Genomic DNA, 15,374 nt, shown 5'->3' with positions numbered 1-15,374 from the left:
GCCCGCGTGACCTGTGACATTGGCATGCAAAGAATCCGGGACCTGGGAGGGATTTTCCAAGGCCCCGGGTGTCATATTCTATTCAATATGATTTTAAGCAATGAACTGAAAAGCCAGTGGTATAATGAATAAGCAGCTGAAAAATGTCAGCATCGGCCCACAGTTAAGAGTGGATAGGCAACAGGGCCTGCTGCTTAGGACGCTGGGTCCGGGGCCTCCCTGGTCAGGGCAAACACAGAGAGATCTTCTCCCATGCCCACGGTTTCAACACACAGGGTTTGAAATGTTGCCAGGAGGTAAGGGGAGGGGAGGGGAGTGAGGAGGGTGTTCTCAGAAGTTCCTAAAGATGGAGTTTGCAAACATACAGACTAAACTCCCGGGGGGGTGAGAAGTGGGGGCCGGGGCATGAGGGTCTTCGGCTAGGGGACCGCATCAGCACACCCCGAGAGCTGCATGATGAAAACCTTGACAAACATGCAATAACCCGCCCTGGCTGGCGTAGCTCAGTGGATTGAGCGTGGACTGGGAACCAAAGTGTCCCAGGTTCGATTCCCAGCCAGGGTACATTCCTGGGTTGCAGGCCGTAACCCCCAGCAACCGCACATTGATGTCTCTGTCTCTGTCTCTCTCTCTCTCTCTCCCTCCCCCCCCTTCCCTCTCTAAAAATAAATAAATAAAATCTTTAAAATAAATAAATTAAAAAAAAACATGCAATAACCCGGAGAGAAGGGTGCAGGGTGAGGCGTCTCAGGGAGAAGTGTCGGCAGTGTTGAACGAGAATACATTTATAAGGTCAGGACATAGTCATCAGTCCTACTTGCGGGGATTCCGGTGCCCTATCTTCTTTAGATGCAATTAAGTCTTTTTTTTTCACGTGTATGAGCTCACGCTGACCACGCCCAGCCCACCGCAGTCCGATAACACGCGGTGGAAGTTGTACCTGGTCCAACAGCCTGGGCTCGGGTCCTGGCAGGTGAGCCCGAAGCCCAGAGAGAGGTGTGGCTGCCGTTTCTGTTTCCAATCATTTCTGTACTTGGGGTGTGTGTGTGTGTGTGTGTGTGTGTGTCTGGAAGTTCCGTCAGCAAAGAGTTAAACAAGAAACCATAAAAAATGATAGAAACAAGATGAGACCTAACATCTCAACGGTTGCCAAAACTAGCAAATAATCAAACTCCGACCGCAAAGCCTCTCCAGATACCCCGTGGCACCCACGCCAGCTTCACAACAAAGCTGCCCGATATGTTTTTAAATCCCTCTCATCTCCCACTCATCTCCCGACCAAATGTTGGCAGCAAACGAGCTCGCGGGATTTTTGAGTTGTAAAAGCGTCCCGAGCTCAGGGGGCGTAGAAATTCCCAGGTCAGGGGGAGGGTCAGACACCACCACCCCGTGGGAGGTGGGCGCATCTGGGAATCCAGGGAAACGGGTGTCTGGAAGAATGTTTGTTGCCATCGTACCGTGGGAGGAGGAGAGCGGCTTTGCTTTCCTAGAATGGCACGCCCAGCGACACGCTGCAAACCCCTGGGCTGGTGGGAAGACTCAGACGAGTGCTCTGCCCCCAGGGGCCATGCTGGTGGAGGGGCGCACCAGGGTCTCCAGAAGCGATGTGCAGGATGCCCGTGCCATCAACAGAGAGCACTATTTAAAAGCAGATACAGAGTAATCTCCTCTTTTCCCATATTGAATCATCCACCCCCCTCCCCCGCCCCTTGCATTCCATTCAGCCCATGCTGGTGGAATATCAGGGGCCAGGAGAGTGAGGGTGCGGGGAAGGCAGGGCTGCGTAAGGCCCTGGATCAGCCTTCCGTGTCCCAGTGCAGCGGACTCACGCATACGCAGAAAAGGGACCATTGCTAGTTACATCTATAAAGATGGGCAACTTGACCCTGGCCGGGTAGCTCAGTTGGTTAGAGCATTGTCCCAATATGCCAAGGTTGTGGGTTCAATCCCCGGTCTGGGCATGTACAAGAAGCAACCAGTGAATGCATCAACAAGTGGAACAACAAATGGACGTTTCTCTCTCTCAAAAAAAAAAAAAAAAAGGTACGCAACTTTTCCTAGGAGGAGAGACAACCCTAATCACAAGGTGTGATTGAGGAAGAGGTCCTGGGAAGGTCACACGTCCCCCATCAACATCCGCCCGTGTCCGCACTGCAGATCGGCGGGACAACACAAAGAAGACAGAGAATTGAAGTCTGCACCAGTAAGACCGGTTCCTACCCCCTGGCTGCCCCCATTCCTCCTCCTTGAACTCTCTGACGATTCCCCTTCGATCTCCTGACCCCACGGCAGGGCATGCGCAGGGTGGCGGTCCCCCGGGCTTTTCCACAACGCATATTATTTTATCGCTGGAAACATTTTCTTTTTTGCATCACATGACTTATCGTTTCCCCCCAAGCATGTGTCTAAAGCCTCCCCCGACTTTCCCTTCCAGAAGTTCTCCTCCCTTTTTCCTTCCGTAAACTCCGTCCTGCCCTAAGCGGTCCGCCCTGGGGGCAAGGAGGTATCAGGGGTCCTCCGAGAAGTCGGGCAGCGGGACTCTCTGCAGCCAACAGTAACGGGTAAAGACGTTTACGATTAACAATCATTGTCCGTGATTGGACCCGGGCCGACCTGAAGGCTAAGTTTAAACCTGGTCCAGGAAAAGAATTTGGTAGAGAAAGAATATACATGAGTAGATTCTGCATTGTCTACAGCTTAGAAAAATAGTATGAGTCTAGAATGCTACCACGATGAACACAGAACTGGTGTTCACACGGGCCCTGGAGCGGCGCCCTGCCTGGCACGGAGTGGCTGCCGAGTCCGTCTCACTGAATAACTGAATGAATGGAACCTAGATGGACTAAACCGTTTCGGGACGTTAAAACATGAAGAAAAAACCGCTTAACATTAAAAGGCAACTGAGCCCTGGCTGGCGTAGCTCAGTGGATTGAGCGCGGACTGCGAACCAAAGTGTCGCAGGTTCGATTCCCAGCCAGGGTACATGTCTAGGTTGCAGGCCATGGCCCCCAGCAACCGCACATTGATGTTTCTCTCTCTCTCTCTCTTTCTCCCTCCCTTCCCTCTCTAAAAATAAATAAATAAAATCTTTTTTAAAAAGGCAACTGAAAAAAATAGAAAAATCTATTTGGTTCAGGCATGGCATGAAAAGCAGAAGACACTTTAAATAAATGTTCCGAAATGTCATTCAAAAAGAATTTCCAGCTGGTAGAATATTTACTTCGTCAGCAGATATTGTGGTCGATGGTGATCAATCCTTATTTATAAGACACATTGGTTTTTGTGAGTGCCAGCACCCAGATGTTTTTGAGAAGGAGGGAGATAACTTTTGTTGAGTGGTACTCCGTCATTATCCTGGTTTTTTATTTCCTTTCGAGTCCTGGTTGTTATTAGAAATTGTGTTGTTTATTTAATTGTTTATTTAGGTCCCTCCCCCCCGACACCCACACCCCCCCATACCGAGTGAAACCCCAGTGAGGACACCAATGTGGTCATTCTAGTCATCACTCTTCCCCGGCCCTGGGTGCAGACCTGCCACCGAACAGTCCCACCTCGGTACTCGTCAGCTTCAGAACACGTCAAACCTTGTACTCGTCGCATTTTAACCAGAAAAAAAAAAGTGTTTCAGCGCTCAGCACTTGCTCGGGGCTCTTCACGCTCGCTGCTGGAACTCGTACGAGTCACGTTGCCGTCCCGCAAGAGAGAATGCGTTGTCGTCCGGGTACATGTGGGTTTCGGCACTCGTCAGGAGTTCCGGAACACATTAGCCACGACGGTACCAGGGTACCGCTGTGTGTATGTTTGTGGAAGGCCTGAATTCATACCTTTATTGCCAACTGATGGGGGCGTGTTTTCACTTAGTGCCAAGAGTGTAAAGGCCAGATCCTCAAAGCGAAAACTTGAAGAACACCCCCACTCCACCCCACCCCACCCCTCAACCCTTTTCTGGTTTTAGGAACAAAATACTGAATCCTCTGGGGAGTCCTAGTTTTGTGGAGCTTCCCCTCCCCCTAACACGGGAGGGTGCCTGGAAGTTGTAGCCCCAGCAGACAGGGAGCGGGGGTGGGGGGGTTGGGAGGGGACAGGGGAGGGTATGGCCTGCTCAGGACCTCTCTGAGCAAGGCCCCCAGCGCCCCAGCTCCGAGACACTGCCCAGCTCCGGGACGTGAGGCCCATGTGGGTAATCAATGAGACCGGACAAGACTTTCATGCAAAGTGGCGGTTCCCGCTGAGGTTCCTCTCAGTCTGCAACGGAGCCACAGACAACGGGAAGAAAATAGGAGCAACTACTGCGAACTCAGCAGAGACCGCCCCGGTTCACAGCTCAGCCAGCGGGAAAAGGAAATAATTTTTTGGCATTCATCTTAAATTACCTAAGACTTCAGATTGAAGCTCAATTTGCTGTGAGAATTGTATCCAAACCCCGTTCCTTTTATTCGGGTTCAATTTTTCTCCTTCTGGTTTTTATTTTTAGCAGGGCTTCAATGATTTTAAGATAATAATCATCGTCAGGCTATTTTTCGATTCCCGACGCTACGTAGAGAGAGGCCAACAGTTCTCTTTTTTCAAAGTCTCCGAGAACCCGGATTTTCACAGCCCCGCAGTCTGCTCCTGAGACATTAACTCTAATTAAGCTAATCAAACCCATGCGCAGCCGTAGGAATAAAGAGGCCCGAAGAGCAGGCCAGCCCTATGGGAAACAGAGATTATACAATGGAAATAAAATGAATTCTCCAGACTTCTTTAACTACCGTTCCATCAAATACACTTATTTTTGAATGAGCTTTGATCTTTTTTTTCATGTCATAGACCAAGATGTTGTCATTAGGGGAATGAATTGCTTCCTTTAGGCTGACCTCATTCCGATTCCACTCCGAGAGCCAATCCCATTACAACTGCAATTGAGCATAATCCAATTACAATTTTTATTTCAAAATATAACACGATCCCCCGCACTTGAGAACCGAGCGCGCGCCAGCATTGGCAGAACGTGCAGCGCTTCCCGTCTGCGAGAAGCGGGGGAAGACCACCTGGGGGCGGGGGCGTGGGGGCTGGGGGAGGGGCGTCCGGCAACCAGAAACACCAGCGGACAGTCTCCGCCCACCAGAGGCCTCTGCCTGAGGGGCCAGAGGTCCCCGCTGGACCAGGCAGGTGAGTGAGTCCCGGCCTTGGGCCATCCTCCGAATGTCCTTCATCAGTAAATTTCCTTCACGTCTCAGTTTTCGCCAACGCTGTCGCTCCCACCTGTGTGTTTTGGTTTTATTCTTACCGGAGCTTTATGGGTTTTTTAACCTACCTGGTGTGTGTGTGTGTGTTTGTTTGTTTGTTTGTTTTGCTCCCTCACCTCGTCTTCGTAGCTTCCCTCAAGGCTGGTTTTTGCCTGCACCCCCTCCCCCTGAATGAATGCCCTTTGCCCCGTGGACAGCGGGCTGGGACAAGATCGGCACTCGGCTTGCAAGGGTTCCTACCGTGGGCTGCTCCCGAGTCCTGTGCCGGCTCGTGAGAAAGCAGGGCATTCATGGTGTGTGTCTGGCCTGCCCTCCCGGGTGGCCGTGGCGGTAAAGGAAAGCACTTTGTAAACTGAAAGGAACAAAGACGCAAGACCGACCGATGGGTGCAGCTCGGTGTTCTGGGGGAGCTCCTAGCGGGGGCGGCCGTGTGGAGCCACGGACTGTGCGGTGGCCCCGCCGCGAGGGACCGCGTCGTTCTCGGGGATGGATGTAGCAGAATAACACGCAAGGACGGAAGGGGGAATGAGGACGCCAGCGGGCAACAGTAAAGGGAGACAATGAAGTGTCGGAGGAGCCCTGGCTGGGTAGCTCGGTTGCTAAAGCATCGCCCCGATACGCCAGAGTTGGGGGTTCAATCCCCAGTCAGGACACACACAAGACTCAACCAATGGCCCCGGCTGGTGTAGCTCAGTGGGTTGGGCACTGGCCTATGAATCAAGGGGTCACTGGTTTGACTCCCAGTTTGGGCACAGGCCTGGGTTGTGGGCCAGGTCCCCAGGTCAGGGCGTGCAAGAAGCAATCAGTTGATGTTTCTCTCTTACACAGATTTTTCTCCCCCTTTCTTTCTCCCTTCCTCCCCCAGCTCTAAAACTAAATAAGTAAAATCTTTTTTAAAATTGTGGAAAGTTTATTAAATTATTTAAAAAGAATCAACCAACGAATGCATAAATAAGTGGAACAACAAATCGATGTTTCTCTCTCTTCCCCTTCCTTTCTCCCCCCCTTCTCTCTCTCTAAAAGCAATAAAAAAAATGTAAAACTCTGAGGAAAGAAGCTGGTGACGGGGAACGAAGTCCCTGCACAGGAGTGCGCACGCCCACAGGGGAAGACCCGGAGGGCACGCCGACACTCTCACCAGGTGCTGCACGGGGGGCCTGGGAGGGAGGATTATTTTGATTTTTAAATCGTAACTTTTATCGTTTCTAAAAGTCAGTAATCAGAGAAGAAGCAGGGAGAAGGAGAGGGGTACCCTGGGTCCCGGTGACAGAGGAGGAGTGGCAGAGAGGAGACACCAGCTGCAGCCTCGGTGGCAGCCTCTGACAGCCGTCCCACGTCACCACCCACCAGTGTGTGCGAGCGACAGGGGTGGGGACCAGAGGGAGGAACGGAGGGGCGTCAGTCAAGTCAAGCTTGGGGAATGCCTCCCACTAACATTTTAAAAAATATTTCATTTATTTATTTTCAGAGTGAGGGGAAGGCAGGGAGAAAGAGAGGGCGAGAAACACCGGGGTGTGAGAGAAACACCCGTTGGCTGCCTCTCTCGCCCCCACAGCTGGGGACCTGGCCCGCAGTGCAGGCACGTGCCCCGACTGGAATTGGAACCCGTGACCCTTCGCTTCTCGGGACGACATCAAACCCGCTGAGCCCCCCGGTCAGGGCCTTCCCACTTACACTGTCCAGTAAGGCTCGCCTTGTGCCCTCTGGCTTTGGGGGTTCACACTGAGGGGGTGGCTGAAGCCAGGCAGTGCTTGGTGTCGCCCAGAGAGTCCATATCGATGGAAAACAAGACCCGTGGATAAGGAGCGTGTCCGTGTCCTCTTTGGGGAGCACGGGGACAGTGAGGCGTCCACGCGAGAGCGGGAGTCCCCCGGGAGGGGAGAGAGGCATGCTCGCCAGTGCAGTCCGTGCCGGGCGGTGCGAGCGAGAGTTGGTGTTATTACAGGGGGCCATCTGGGCGACCCCGGGGCGGAAGTCCACTCCAATCGGCTTCATGAGAAAAATTCCATTTGGGTCTAAAAACTATACCTTTCAGGAATCACCTGAAAGAGTGGCCAGCGGCCAAAGCTAGAACAATGTAAGCAAACAAAATCTACAATGTACTCTTAAAGTTATAATCTAGAGCATAAAAGAGTTCCCCGTGAGTGCCCAGCACTAGAAATCAGTGGTTGATTGACAAACCTTTGCGTGCCCCTACTTGCAGGCAGGGCAGGGCAAAGGCAGGTCTGTGGTTGTTTGTATGGGAAACAATAAACTCCGTGCTCCTGGCACTCACCACGGTAAACCCACTTTTGCCCCGCCCTACACGCTCTTCTGCCTCCTTCAGTCAGGTGCTGTCCCCCATCCGGCCAACGTCAGTCATCCGGTGAGATCCATTTCAAAAGCCGCCTCTTAGGAGCAGCCTCCCCCAGTTTCATCTCGAGGAGCTATGGAGGGGCCCAGCATGCTGAGTGCCGGTCTGCGGGAGCCCTTGCCAAGCTGGGCTCAGAGCGTTCTGGGCGCAGGGCCAGTGCCCTCGCTCGCTCGGAAGCCCCCGAGAGCAGAGATCATGGCTTGTGTCTCTGGGAATGCCAGGGCCAAGCGCATGCCCAAGCAACGCTGAACTGAAGGAAGGCACCGCATGACCCCCAGAGACGCCAGCAGCAAGGATGGAGGACATGGATCACTTTCTGTGGCATCTTGGCGCGACCCTCCTTGTGGACAGCAGCCATGACCCTTTAAACGCTGGCATCCGAGCTGCCCGACTCCTGTTTGGAATCCAAGCGAGGGGGCGATGCCGTCCCTCTCTCCTGCCCCCCCGCCCCCCGAAACCACCGAGTTAACCAGCCGGCAGCAACCACACAGAAGAGACCGGATCATCTGTAACCAGCCTTCAGATCGCTGGTCGAGCCAAACTAATGACAAGGTCACGTTCCCAGCACACATCCGGTGGGCAGATACTGCGTGACACGGACTCGCACAGCCGGCTGCTCCCGTGGCCAGAAAAAACTAAGCGAGTCGATGGGCACACAGAAAATCAGAGCCAGGGACATCCCCACGCAGATATTCAAGAAGAATCTAAACAAAGTAGGTAATGAAACGATGACTATTAACTTACCGTCTCCCATTTCCATCTATTTTTCTTTTTTTTTTTTATAGCCTCCCATAAAACACCCTCTGGAACTGAGTGAACGCTTATTGGCAAATGATGATTATTTAGATTATAATAACAGTCAATATTTACTCAGTAAGAGCCTGGGCAGGAAGATAAACAGGATATGTGATGTGTGAACTCAATGTGTTTCCATGTAACCGGGCAGGAGAGAGACGACACAGGGTCTTACGGTTGGAATGGGATCCTGGCAAGGCTCTGGCCAAACCCCCTTTGCTTCGAGATGGGGAAACTGAGGCTCAGATTGAGAGAGGGATGGCTTCCTGGTCGCTCAGCTCGCTGGTAGCAAGATAAAGACTAGGCACACGCCCACAGGAGAGGCCAGTACAAGGTGGACGGGGCAGAGGGCCACAGCAGGTGTGGGTCAGCCGCGTGAGAACGAGGCCCGGAGGGTGGAGAGGTATATTCCTCCCAGAGCCAGGAAGAGGCCGCTGGGGGTGGGGGGCAAGCAGGTGAAGAGGGCCCCCAGGTGTGGGCAGGATGGGGGGGGACGAGGCTCCTGGCAGGGGGCCCCGAGAGGCAAAGCATAGGAGAGGCAGAGAGAAGGATGGTTTCGGGGGGTCCCAGAGGTGAGCCACGGGTGACCTGGCCAGCTGAGTTTAATGCAGAAAGGCATGCCTCAGTTTCCCATCCTGCCAAACAGACCTCCGTTCTAACCCTCTCCGTCTCCCACTCGGGCTTCGTGAATGTCTCCACTTTTGGCTCGTCTGGTACGCTCCTTCCTTTCTAGCCCGCACGATCCTTCAAAGTGTCTGTTAGAGCGCACCTTTCTCCTGGCCACATCCAGACAGCTTCTCACTGTGCTTACAGTAAAACCCCGACTGCGGTTCATCGCCCACAACACTCCGTGTCACAGGACGTCCCCACGCCTGGGCTGCTCTCACGCTCACGTCTCCCCGCTCCCCGCACGCCAGCCCCTCCAAGCCCCCTTCCTGCTCCTCGGAGAGCAAAGCTCTTTCTTGTCGCCGGGCCTTTGCACCTGTCGCCTGGCTGACTCCATCAGAGTCCAGCTCCAATGTCATCTGCTCAAGGATGTCCTGCCCCATTCCCATGTCTCCAGCTTCTCCTTCCCTACATGCCAGGCACTCTGGGCCATGTTACTCTGTTCTGTTCTATTCCTGCCTCTCATCGGGCCGTAGCTTGAGTGCATTGTCTATCTTCAGGAGGGCGGTTACTCCGTAAGCAGTCCCGGGGACGTAATTACCCACCGGGACAAATTAAGACACTTATACAAAGAAATACCACCCAGCGGCGAAAAGGAAAAAGCTCCAGCTACACACCTCACCAAGAACGAGATCTAGAACATAATATTGAATAGGAAACCAATTGCCAAAGACACACAAAATAATGCGAATTTGTAAAATAGACCCAGAAGGAAAGCTAACAACGATATTGTTTAGAAGGACATTCGTTTGGGGTAGAACTATAAAGAAAAGCTGTCTTTCTTAACGTCCGAAGAACTGAAACAGCGCGGCAGATGGGCGCCCCGACCGTGGGGAAGGAAGGCAGAGGGCAGGCGGAGATGACCCGGTGTCCGCCGGCGGGTGGCGGGAGGCTGCTGAAGCTGGCAGTGGGTCCGAGTGCGCTCACCATCTCTTCTCTCCACTTCGGTGCATGCTCGAAATGCCCCCCACCCTTTAAAACGACCTGTTGGTTGATTTAGGAGAGTGGGTGCACACTTTGGTTGGTTTGGTGGGAGCAGGGGGGCAGGGGGCGGAGACTGGAGGGACCCTATAACCCCACTGGCAACGTTCGAGCTCTAGCTCCTGAATGGCACGTGCACGGCGTTAATTCTTCTTGTGCCTCACGGCCTACACAGGTGATACGTGTCTTGCGTAGGCAACATCTGCTTTATCATAAAAATACAAGAAGAAAAAAGAGGAAAGAGACGAAGCACGAGTGTGAGATGATTGGGCCCAGCCCTTTACCCCCAAACTTGGGACAGCCCTAGGTTCCCCTGCCCCCATTCTACAGAGGATAAAACTAAGTCTCCAAATAGCTCCAGGCCCCAAGGGGTAACAGGGGCGGGTGGGAGGTGAGGAGGTGCCCAGAGGGGTGGGAGCCAGAGGACCAGCGCTGAGGCTCAGGGCGTGAGTTGGCTCAGGAGAGGGTCCTTTGGGACCGTGACTACAGCCACCGTGGCCATGGCTGTCGGGACACGTGGCAACTGCAACCCCACGGGGCGGGCTCTGTCCTGCTCGTCCTCTGGACGTAAACCAGGGTCCTCCAGCCTGCCGGTGAGCCTCTGGGCATGCCCAGGGGGTCTGAGCCGGCAGCTGGGAGAGCCAATGGACAAGCGACCTTGCCCGTTGCCGAGCCAAGTCCTGCCCGCAGTGGGTTACTGGCTTTGCTTCCGGAGGAGTCTCCAAAGGAGGGCGATTGTGTTCCAAACGCCCTGCTCCTCTCCCCGCCACCCCAGCAACACCCTCTGCTCGCTGGTGCCCCTGTGAGCAGGAGCAGGCGCAGACAGCCTCCGCTCCCGCATCCTTCCGCCCCGGTTTGCCGTGGCGCTCACAAAGGCCCACCCCGACGGCTTGAAGCGTCTCATCGGCGGTCACAAAGGCAAAGGAACTCCGGCTTGCGGCCACAATTCAGCCTCTTCTCTTCCCCATTGTTGCCCGGCCGCGGCCGCGGGCTCGAAGCCGTCGGGGGTCTCACATATCTCCTACGTGCCGCAAAGTGGGGGAACAATGGGACAAATTATGAACAAGCTCAGAGCCCGGCCTGTGGAATTCTTCCCTTTGTGAGTCTCCGTCAAGTGTCAGCTGGGCTGCTGTGAGGGCCTCGGGGGGTGGGGGGGCGCCCCAGCGGCAGGCGGCCAGCCCAGTGCTGGCACACTTCTCACACTTGGGAACTCTGTCCCTTCTTGGCTTGCACAGTCACCACCCCCATGTCTCTTTGGAGAAGACTTTCTCTGTAATGGTAGAACAAATTGAAGAAATTGGCCCATTCTTCTTTAAATTAGCAATACGTCGGCATGCTGCCGTCTCTCCAAATAGCAGAATCCGTGCTGGCGCGTTCGGGCAACTGACGCAATGCCTCCCTTGGTGACACCCGGACCGTTGGCCTGGGACGTGTGTCGTGGGCTCTTTCCTGCAGCCAGTAAGGGTGTCGCGGGGAGCCGTGCACCTGCAGGGACAGAACCGGGCACGCGGGGCAGGGGCCGATGGGGAAACCCCCGCAGCGCATGATCTCTACGCCTCCGTTCCTGGGTGGTTACTGAGCGAGGTCAACGGGTCCCCTGCCTGCCGTTTGACAAGGGGAGAGGACGTAAGTTCCCGTCCTCAAGTGCCTCTCCTCTGGGAGACCACGCCACACACCCAGGGAAGAGGGTGGCAGTCGCTCGAGGCAGACAATGATGATTCGAGTCCCAGCGGAAGCAGGGACCGCCAGAATACTCGGCCATGGGAGAGGGTCAGGGTTGTGTGAGATATCAAATGGAAGGCAGCAGCAGCAACAGACAGACAAACAGAATCTCGGAGACACAGACAACAGCATGGAGGTTACCAGAGGGAAGGGGGAGGGGGTAGTAAAGGGGAGAGCAGGTCACATACAGGGTGACAGAAGATAATGTGGCTTTGGCTGGTGGGTGCACAGTGCAATACACAGATGATGTGTCACAGAACCGCACACGCGAGCCCTGTATCATCTTATTAACCAGTGTCGCCCCAATACACTTAATTTAAAGGAGTGTGTCTTCCATGACTGCAGATGGCTCCTTCCCCACCCCACACTGGGACTGCTTTGGTGTCTTGCAGGCTGAGATTGGAAACTCACAGAGGCGGCAGCCTCCCCAGGGAGAGGAGGAGGCCCAGAGGCATACACATCCTGTAGACACCCCTTTGTCAGGCGACGCCCCTCCCACCCTGCGCATCCCAGGGGAGCTAGTCATCCTCCCCAGAAGAGAAGGCCCGACTCACAAGGAAACTCCCCAGCCGACCTGCAAACCCTGCAAGCGAAGCCAGGGCCCCTCCGCACTGGCGAGGTCGCCCAGAGCAAGAAGTCCGAACCGCACCTTAGAAGCCACCGCCGGCAGGAAACCTGGCCCTCCGAACCTCTCCGGGTAAGGGTCCTGTTCCCCTTGGCGGCAGCAAAGACGGCTTTTCTGTTCAGCTTGAAATAGCGGGGCGTGGAACCTTCCATCTCTCCGTCGCTCCACACGGAGGCTCTCACACCGAATTTCGTTTCCCTGACAAGCGGAGGAGAGATCATCAGCTTCCTCCAGGCACCGAGGGCCCCTCCCCCAGCACCGGCCACCATGCTTCTGTGTCCCCCGGAGGTCTGGGATGGCACCTGGCCGATGGCACTGGGCAAGGACATCCGGCTAGTCTCAGCCTGGAAGGAAAACACAGCAAACACCTTGTTTGTTCCTTTCGGGGGCTCCAACGCCACTGTCACTGGGAGACACTGGTGGGTTTTTTTTAAAGGCTATCATGCCTATGCAAGCCAGAAGAAGGTTTTCACGATTTCATACTGAAACGCTGAGCCACGTTGCCCGGGAGCTGGAAGGAGGTGTGAAGCGCAGCCTCGGAAACAGACAGATGTCTGTGTAAGCCTCCTCTCTGCATTGCCAGTGCCGAATAATAACATATCAAAGCCCCAACTTACCTCATCTGCCTGGTACAGCCAAGGCATAAATAAAGGCGAACAATGGAATTACTATTACTCACTCTCCCCGCGCCCGCGACATCACTGTATCCTTTATCATTGCTGGCAAGAAGATTAATGTTTTGTTAAATATCAGAGCAAGGTCACGAGGGGGCTTGCGGGCCTGTCTAAACATCTAGTCTTGAAGCTCCTTCTCTCTCCCTTGCTCTTTCTTGAGGAAATGAACTTGTAGCGTTTCCTCTAATTATGGTGATTTTGGCTTTTGAAGCGGGCCCACACCGTCACCTCGCTCCAAACACACACACACACACACACACACACACACACCTTCCCCCCCAGTGATATTTGGGGACAGGCTTGATTTAGCTCCGGCCTATGAGCAATGTCATCAGGAGGTGACCTCACCCTTTCAACCGACGTGGATAATTCATGGCCTGTCCCTGGGGCCTGAAGCAAGGGGCCCGTGCTTAAGAGAGTGACTTTATTGGGGTCCTCAGGGGGCTCCCCACCAAAGACAGCTACCGCCGTTCGCTGCGCTTCTGTTATGTTTAGCCCGTGCAGATGTTCCCGACAGCAAACAGTTCGTGACCCAGAAAGAACAAAATATTTTGGCTTTCCCCGGCTTTCAGCACCTGTTCAAACCGAAGGGTCTTCGGGCTCTGCGCACGCGCATCAGGAGGCCCAGCCAGCAACGGGGCCAGGGCCAACCTTGCCACTCAGTGGCCAAGCCACGCTCTTGGATGCAGTGACCTTGAACTCCCAGAAGGGTCAAGGGGCACAAACGGCAGATCCCACGGAAGGCTCTGTCGCCTTCGGGCAGAGCCCCACATACGACGTACCCATCGGCTCGTCTCCACCACATCAGAGATGCGCGGCAAGCCCTCGTCCACCCCGGCATCCTTCAATCTGTTTGTGGGGGCGGGCAGCGCCATGATTCGGGGAGGGCACCCAGCTGGGTCATCCGCACCCTGGGCAACGTTTGCAGGCCTGCGGTAGCCTTTAGGCCTTCTCCCGGACCAGATGGTTTGAAAAGTGGCACTCTGGGGACGGCGGGGACCAACGACCGCACTGCGAGGCCTTGCGATCAACATAAACGTCTAACGAAGACTCTGGCCCACTTCACCGAGGGGAGCCCCTGGGCTCCGGAAGCATCTGAAAGGAAGGGGGCCTATGGGTGCTGCTGAGGGTGCAGGCACCGCCTCTCCAAGGGCTTGTTAGCGCACCGCTCCCTCCGTGTACTCTGCCTGGGCAAAGGGCTTTTAAAAGCCCATCCCCAATTTTAAGGAGATTTTCTTTTCTGCTTGTTTTTCTTCCTTGCAGCTCAAGGAGGAATTGAGAATTCAGAGAGACAACTTGGAGTGGGGGTGGGTATAGGGGGCCAATAGATGTGAAAGGAAGGATGTCCTGACCTTGGGGACTTGCCTCAGCTTCACTAACCTCAATGACAGTCACGGTAGCGGAGCCACAGTTACCACGTGCCTTCCAGCCTCAGCATAAAAAAAAAATGATGATGCACCAACTAACAAAGATGTTTGTGCTCCATGTACACTAGAGACCCGAGATAGACATGCACCGAATCAGGATGTGGCCAGCTGGCTGATTGGCTAGGTGGATGGATGGACAGACGGATGGATGGATGATGATAGAGGTTCAACGTAAGGCAAACTAGATAAGCTGTCACTCAGCTATACCGAGATTTGACAAACCACAGTCCAAGTTCTACTGGTCCCCTCTTGTTGTGAATGTGGTTCCACTGGGGCACTGTTCGGATCACTCATTTATACACCGTCCGCTCTCATGACACAGAGCGGATCTGAAGAGTTGCTACAGAGGCCACAGGCCTGCAAGCCTGCATTACTGACTACCTGGCCCTCTGCGGAATAAGTTCGCCCAGCCTTGCGCTACACAATGACCAGATTTTCTTAGTTTTTATGTAGTCCCTCCTCTTTCTTTTCCATTGTTGTACTGGCAGGACAAAAACTATGGAGAGTAAAACCACATAGACCTTTTTAACTCACATAAGCTCTGGTACCCGTGGCGGGCAGAAATAACTACATAGGCTTCCCCCCCACTTTTTTGGTAGAACAAGGCCAGTAAACCAAGCCATCCGCTTCCTCTGGGGTTCAGCTGAAGAATCCGTGATCTCTCCCGAGGAAGGACAAAAAAAATCGTCAAATCCCCCCCCAACAACGATAAAACAACATGATGGAGGTCTCTGAGAGCCTGTTCCCAGACGACACATTCTGTACTTTCGAGGGAACTCAGCAGGATTGTTCAAAGGCAAAATTGGACTACAGGACTAATTTTTTTTACGTTATTTCTTTTACTGTAGAACACAACAAGCTCTCCTTCTGACGCCTAGGAATCTTGTACACGGGGCCCTGACG

The sequence above is a fragment of the Phyllostomus discolor genome, chromosome 12 (assembly GCF_004126475.2).
Source record: "Phyllostomus discolor isolate MPI-MPIP mPhyDis1 chromosome 12, mPhyDis1.pri.v3, whole genome shotgun sequence".
NCBI classification, from domain to species: Eukaryota; Metazoa; Chordata; class Mammalia; order Chiroptera; family Phyllostomidae; genus Phyllostomus; species Phyllostomus discolor.
Note: the sequence above shows the minus strand (reverse complement) of the source record.